This window comes from Lynx canadensis, chromosome A2 (genome assembly GCF_007474595.2).
Source record: "Lynx canadensis isolate LIC74 chromosome A2, mLynCan4.pri.v2, whole genome shotgun sequence".
Lineage (NCBI taxonomy): Eukaryota > Metazoa > Chordata > Mammalia > Carnivora > Felidae > Lynx > Lynx canadensis.
Genome location: NC_044304.2, coordinates 145,417,388 through 145,423,631, shown reverse-complemented (window position 1 = coordinate 145,423,631; position 6,244 = coordinate 145,417,388). Strand labels below are relative to the sequence as shown.

The window sequence follows — 6,244 nt, the reverse complement described above, 5'->3', positions numbered from 1 at the left end:
AGCCCTGCATCGGGCTCGGTGTTGACAGTGCAGAGCCTACTTGGGATTCCCTCTCCCCCTCCCTCTCTGCCCCACCCCTGCCTGCATGTGCGCGCACACACACACACACTCACACACTCTCTCTCTTTCTCAGAAATATAAAAGCAAACATTTGAAAAAAAAAAAAAGAAATTGCAAGAGGAAAATGGAGAGGGAAATACCAAAGGAAGGGAGAGTCTCCTGGCAGAGAAGGTGAGACTTCTGAAGGTGAGGGCACTGGGCCCCCCATGGGAAGGTTTCCCAGCCTGAAGGTCAGTGATGGATTTTGCAGGAACTGGGGATCGCTGTGGCTTTAATGGCATGTGCATGCCACAGTGACCGGGCGCAGAAGGTTGCTGTGGCCCAGCAGCACCACAGGGGATGGTTGGGGGGGGGGCGGGAAGTGGGCATCACACCGGAAGGACTTGTGTGGTTCCTGGACTGGCTGGGATGCTGCCATGACACAGTGCAGAGGTTGGGGTCACAGTGTTGGTGGCTGCAGGGAAAGCAACTGTGTCACTTGACCCATATGACCCACTTCTTGAAGTATCTGAGACTTCCTGGGGTACTTCATGGACCAATCATAATGGCAAGGTCTAGGACTCTGGAGGACAGTATCTTGAAAGAGTATCTCTTTTAAAAGTAATTCTTTTGGTAGAGAGCTCTTGTCTTTTGTGCCAGTCCCAGGCCGGTCAGTCATCCCTTTCTTGCTCTTCTCTTGCTCTGCTTCTGTGATACAGAAGGGCTGCTTCCTGAAGGCTATGTTTCCATGCCTCCCTTGCCTGCTGAATTCTGGCTCAGTGTGGCCAATGGGAGACACCGTTGAGAGGTTGGAAGACAGGAGGCTGGGAGAAGTTGAAGAATTTCTCCTCCTCCTGCCTCAGGTGACATCTCTGGCAGCAAATGAGCTTCCTCCCTCACATCAGCTTCCCCGGGGTAATCTTGGGTTCCAGTAACCCCACCTCCTCTCCTTGTCCCCTTGAGGGTTGGGGCAGTCGTGCTTCCTGTTGCTGCTGACCTCCACTTGTTTGGCTTCCCATCTAACTCTTCTATCACATACGTAATCAATCCCTTGCATTCAATCCTCTCTGCTCGAAGTACTGTAAGTGGTTTCTGTGTTCCTGGCTAAATCCTGAGCTGATGCCTTCTTGGTCTAGGGCAGTCCCAGTAAAGAGAACCTCAAGATGGCAATATTGAAGAAGACTTATTCTGTGAGACTGGCTTACCCCCTCCCTTACTATGTCCCCCAGGAGTGCAGGTGCTTCTTAGCCATTAGCTTGTATGCATATAACCTGGAGGTCTCATTCAAGTGCAGATTTGAATTCAGTAGTTGTGAGGCAGGGCCGGAGAATCTATTTCTAACACGCTCCCACGTGGTGCCAATACTGCGCTGCAGACTTGACTGAGTAGCCAGGCACACAGGCGTCTAGAACTGTGTTAAGGAGGGAAACGGCGCCCTGTGATAGCTCCGAGGCAGTGGTCCTCCGTAGCACTACCACTAGGGGGCATGACACTTGGTGGAACTCTGTTAGAAGTAATATAATTCCACATTTGAATATACTGTCCTGACACACTCATCGAGTGCGAGGTGGAAGCCAGCTACCTGACAGCAGGTTGACTACATTCATGTAGCTGCAAGCGTCAGACTCTTTCTTGTGACATCTAGATTTGTTGTGCCTGAGTATTTACTTAGTGAAATAAGTTTTATTTTTTCTAAGTTACTTATGTCCCCTTTACTGCCGAGGACATAGTTAGATTTTTACCTCTGAATTTCATTTTCAGGGTAGTCAAGGGGACGTTACAAAATGTTTGTTTTACAAAGACGCCTTGGGGGTGGAAGAAGGTTGTGAACCGCTGGGTAGAGGGTCTAGAAGAGGGTGGGCACCACCCAGAAATCCTGGACCAGAAGCAGAAGTAGACTCTGGGTTGTTTCCCTTGCTGGGGGGGGGGGGGGGGAGGGGAGGGGAGACTGGGGGACCGCGCACACTCTTGATTATACAAGCGGTAGCGTCATCGTGTCGGTGACAGCATTTTCATTTTCAAAGTGTAAGAAGAAGGAGAATTGTCTTTGTTGCTGCCAAGCAGCCGGAGACGTGGGCTGTGGCGGGCATCTGTCATTCCTCTCGGCCGCCCAGCTCCCGGATGGGGGCCATTCCTCGTCATGTGTGTCCTCAACAGCAGGTAGAGCCTGCCTCCTACGACAGAAGCTAACCGCCCAGACACTCCCTCTGGGGCTCCCCTGCAACTGGATGTGGACTCCTGTCCTAGGCACACAGGCACAGATGCACCTGTCCCGGACTCTGAAGGAAGACACAGTCACTCTTCCCTGAGTCGGGAGGAAAGCCATTACTGGGGAGGTGATATTTAAGCTACGTTTCGAGGGATAAGTAGAATTCCAACAGGTTGGGAGGTTGGAGGAATGAGTAGGATAGGCGGATCAGAGGGTTGGGTGAGTGGGCAGGCATTCCAGCTATGGCAAAGGTGTACGTGTGAAGGTATTTCAAAATAGATAACATAGATAAAATGCCATTAATTTTACTCATGGAGCTTGGCACTGGAAAGAGGTCAGAAGAACGAGGTTCAAATATGGATCCCGCAGGGGTGCCCGGGTGGCTCAGTCGGCGAAGTGTCCAACTTTGGTTCAGATCATGATCTCGTGGTTCCTGAGTTGGAGCCCCAGGTCGAGCCCCGTGTTGGGCTCTGTGCCGTCAGCGTGGAGCCTGCTTGGGATCCTCTCTCTCCCTCTCTCTGTCCTTCCCCCACTCACACTTTCTCTCTTTCAAAATAAATAAATAAACTAAAAATATATATAAATATATGGATCCTGCCTTGTACGACCTTGGGCAAGTCCCCAACCCTCTGGGCTCAGCTCCCTTATCCGGAGAAAAAGTAATACCTACGACTACCACCGATCTGTCATTCTCACACAGTTCTTTTTTTTTTTTTCTTTTTATGTTTTATTTATTTCTGAGACAGAGAGGGACAGAGCATGAACAGGGGAGGGGCAGAGAGAGAGGGAGACACAGAATCCGAAACAGGCTCCAGGCTCCAAGCTGTCAGCACAGAGCCTGATGCAGGGCTCGAACTCACAGACCACGAGATCATGACCTGAGCCGAAGTCGGACGCTCAACCGACTGAGCCACCCAGGCGCCCCTCTCACACAGTTCTTGTGTGAACATGAACGTGAATGTAAACTGCTGTAAATGGGAAAGTCTAAACGAAAATTAATAATTATGAATAATGTGTGCATAATGAGAGTACAAGCCCAGGCTAAGAGAGGTTAGAGAAAACTCAAGGCTGAGGAGGAATCTGGGAGAGACCACTCTTCCTGAAGTGTGAGTTGGGTTGGGGATGAACAGACAGCAAGTTGCCAGGAAGCTTTCACACCTGGATAGCTGGCAGGCGTCAGAAGGAGGGCAGATACTCAGAAAAGGAAGGACACTTGCTTTTCTCCTCTTCTGGGGCAAGGCTCGTCCCGTGTGTCCCAGAGGTTCTGGTCTGATGCGGCCAACTGCTGTGTGGGCGTTTCCAGTCTTTCCGCCACTCTTGGCTACAAATGCCTCGTGTTATTTGCTTTCTCTGGTTGGCCAATGTCTTCGATCATGTTCTGGTTCTTAATTTTCACCCCAGAAAGTAACTCTAATTTCATTCTGGAGGAGCTCTGCCGACTCCCCCGTGTTGTCTCAGGTGGAGAACGTGAGGTATGGGAGTCAACAGCCAGTCAGCCTGGTGCAGGAAGGCACAGAGGCCATTGTGCCCAGAGGCTACTTGTCAGCCCTGTCCCTGTAAACAGCACAGGAGGGCTCCTCAGAGCCCTCAAGGTCAAGCCTCTACCCTCCTACTCAGATAGCACCTTCCTGTTTGCATTCCAAACCATCACTAAATCTTGATAAGGCAGGAGGCCTTTGGGAATTCACAAATTAAGGAGTCAAGGGTGTGATTATTTGGGAGCAACTCCAAAGTCCATGATCTCCAGCCCTTTGGAATGGGATCACCACTCAACTTGTAGGGGTGTTGTCAGGGGTTTCCTAGAAGGTTCTACAAAGCCCAGCAGGAGGTGAAACTGCACCGTGAGAGCAGATAACCTGCAGCCTGCCACCCCTTCAGCACAACGAATGCTGCTTTTAAAACCAGAGATTCCAGAAAGTCTACAAAAGCACCCCCTCTATGACAAGGATCCGTTCCCCACTCTGTAACTCTGCGAGGTCCCTCTCGTTTCCACCCCCGCCCCGTTCCGGTGCCCATCTCTGCAGCACCTCCTCCCGTTTCCTCCTGTCCAGGAGCACAGGCCGCTTCCGCAGATCCCACAACACACCCCTGGCTGCATCCTGCTCAGACCTCCGGAGGGAGCCCTCTGCCTGCCTCTCAAGGCCTCACCACCAGTAGCCCTTTTTCCACCCAACGGCTCCCCCCCCCCCCCCCCCCCCCCCCCGGCGGCCCCTCCTCTTCCAGCCAAATTCATCCATGCCATGACTCCACCATTGAAAAGGCTGAAAAGGTGCCCACGTCACGTGCTCTGTCCAGTGTTGCCAGTATCCTGTGCGTCATGTCGTCACTCTTACTGACCTTCCAAACTACACCTGGTCAGCTAAGGAAGGCAAGGCCAGCAGGCACTGAGACTGAGCTGATGGTTCAGGTGGCATAAATGAAGTGTGCAGGGGGAAGGAGGCGGCAGGACAGGGGCTGCTGCCCCAGTGGCCCTGGGCTGGAAGGCGGCCCCTGACCCCCTAGGGCCGGGAGAGCTAGGGAGGAGCCCTGCCGCTTTGAGAACCCAGAGCCTTGGTAGATTCCAGCAGGGGTTGCAGTGAGGGAAATGGAGGAAATGAGGTCAAGGTCCAGTCCTTGATCCTGTCCTGGGCCTGGTCTTGGGCTTTGGGAGAGGGGCGGAAGAGGCAGGAACTGGAGTAGAGGGGCCCTATCCTGGAAGAGGAGGGCAGAGAGAGTGCCAGGTAGGAGGCTAAGCCCAGAAGAGGATGTCTTCTTGCAAATGAACCCAGGATTCTTGTTTTTATTCAGGCCAACAGATCAGACGACTGCCACAGGAAAAATACTTTGTTACTCTTTCTTGACTCATTCTGGGTGGAAGCGGCGCTGGTGGTCACGGTTCAGTCACTGACATGCAGCTCTTTGTCCTCACCCCGAAGCTACACGCCCTTGGGTTGACCGGCCACGAGATGCGTGTCCAGATCAAGGCTCGCGTGGCCTTGCTGGAGGGTGTCCCTCCAGGAGATCAAGTCGTGCTTCCAGCAGGCACGCTGCTAGAGGATGAGGCTGCCCTAGGTCAGTGTGGAGAGGAGGCTCTGAGCACCCCGGAAGTAGCTGGCCGCATGCATGGAGGTTCCCTGGAGGCCATGGTTCCCTGGCCCGTGATGGGAAAGAAAGAAGCGAAGCCCCAACGTGGCCGAACAGGGGATAAAGAAGACAGGCCGGGCCAAGCGGCGGATGCAGTAAACCGGCACTTTGTCAGTGTTGTGCCCAACTTTGGCAAGACGGGTCCCAAAGCCAGCTCTTAAATCCACCGTAATCCTGCCTTTCCCCTGCAAAGCCGCTTAGTCCAGGAAAACAAAAAACAGAAAATAAGAAACAAAACTCTTGTTGCTCACAGTTCCCAAGAAGAGGGGCACACCGCTGCTCGAGCCTCACTGGGAGCCACCAGCGTCAGGAATGAGGAGACAGCATGGGCCGGAGGCTTTATTGTGGCTTTTGCTGGAAAGATCGGACAAGGCAGGGTGTGTAGGCAAGCAAGGCAGGATGGGCTGGTTGGGGTAATTTCGGGGGGCTCTGGCTCCAGGGAACCAGAGTCTGGCCCCAGGGAACCAGATACCTAGTTGTCTGGTATCTGGCCCTGGGGCGATTTAGGGTAGGACAGTGTCCTGACTGTAGGAACCTGATAAAAGGAGGCAAATATGGGGGAGAGGGGCGGATTGGTTGGTTTGCGTATCAAACGCAGGCTCACAGGCGAGTTGTCTGCTATTTCTAGAAAGTAACCATGGGAGGGGCTGTCCCTCTCCGGGCCTGCAAGGCCCCAGAGATGCCAAAACATCACAAAATACAGAAAATTAGAAAGCAGAATGTCAGAATGTGCCACAGCATCAGTGAGCCTTCGAGATGGTGTATGTAACCTTGCTATGAACCCCACCCAGTGAGCTTGGGCACAAAAGAGCGATGTGAAAGCAGGAGGCTCCCAGGTGCCGGCCACAGCCCCCCCGGATGGTCCGCTGGTGG

General features: G+C 53.0%; 1 pseudogene; it reads left to right on the top strand.

Annotated features, from left to right (window-relative positions):
* The first annotated feature begins 5,136 nt into the window (after positions 1-5,136).
* Positions 5,137-5,532, top strand: LOC115509173 (annotated as a pseudogene).
* The last annotated feature ends 712 nt before the right edge of the window (positions 5,533-6,244 follow it).